Genomic DNA, 986 nt, shown 5'->3' with positions numbered 1-986 from the left:
GTTTCAGTTTTCGTTAGTGTTATTGGTTGTCTCCTGTGTATTGTTTGGTTCTGTGTATTTAAGTTCCTGTTTTGTGTCCAGTCTTAGTCTTGTCCTTGAAAATGTTACTGTTGAATATCCTGCCTGTTTCCGAGTTTACAAATAAAACCCTTGATTTCAGAACCCTGTCCATCTCTCCTGCGTTTGGGTTCTACCCCTGCACTCATCCGTAACAACACATACATATATCCTTTATTCCAGTCTTTAGGCAAGTTCAAATTAGGTTAACCCTGTGTGTGGTCACTGGAAGATAATTATCCCTGGCCCCCTCTTTGAATGAGTGTTCCACTGAGTTTTCCATTGCCCAATGGGTCAAACTGATTTTTGAATGAAAGGACTCGTCTCATACAGTATGAAATGTCTGGTAATAAGTTAACTAGCAAGTTTTGTTTAATGTGTGAGTCAGTAAAAGCATACCAAATGCTGTACATAGTTAAACCTTTGTGGTAACACACTAATGTCAATTGTAATGTATTTGAGTGCATTATTGTACCATGCCAAGACTTCCTGCACAAATGGAAACATCTGACTTCACTAATGCTTTGATCCCCTGAGGAGGGACCTGAAAGCAGATGGGCTTCTACAGAGCATTGTAATATTAATAATAAGCTTAAAGAATCATTAAATAAAGTCAATATGTCACTCATTACACATTAACAAGCATTGGGTCTCATGGTGTGAGAGGGAGATAGAACCGAAACTGGTTAAATTGCTCACTATGCTGAGGTGTAATTGCTTTTCAAGTCTGAACGGATTCTGTGTCTGAGTGGTGGTACACATTCCAGAAAAAAGACTCATGTCAATGGTTGGGTGCATTGCTGTTTTCTTGAAACCATTGCTCTATTATGATGAACTATAAGAAGAGGTACAACATTATAGTATACACAGCCTTTTTAAAATCTGTTCTTTGACACCGATTTGTTTCTTATTTTGTCATCATGGTTGGA

This window comes from Osmerus eperlanus, chromosome 16 (assembly GCF_963692335.1).
Source record: "Osmerus eperlanus chromosome 16, fOsmEpe2.1, whole genome shotgun sequence".
Lineage (NCBI taxonomy): Eukaryota > Metazoa > Chordata > Actinopteri > Osmeriformes > Osmeridae > Osmerus > Osmerus eperlanus.
Note: the sequence above shows the minus strand (reverse complement) of the source record.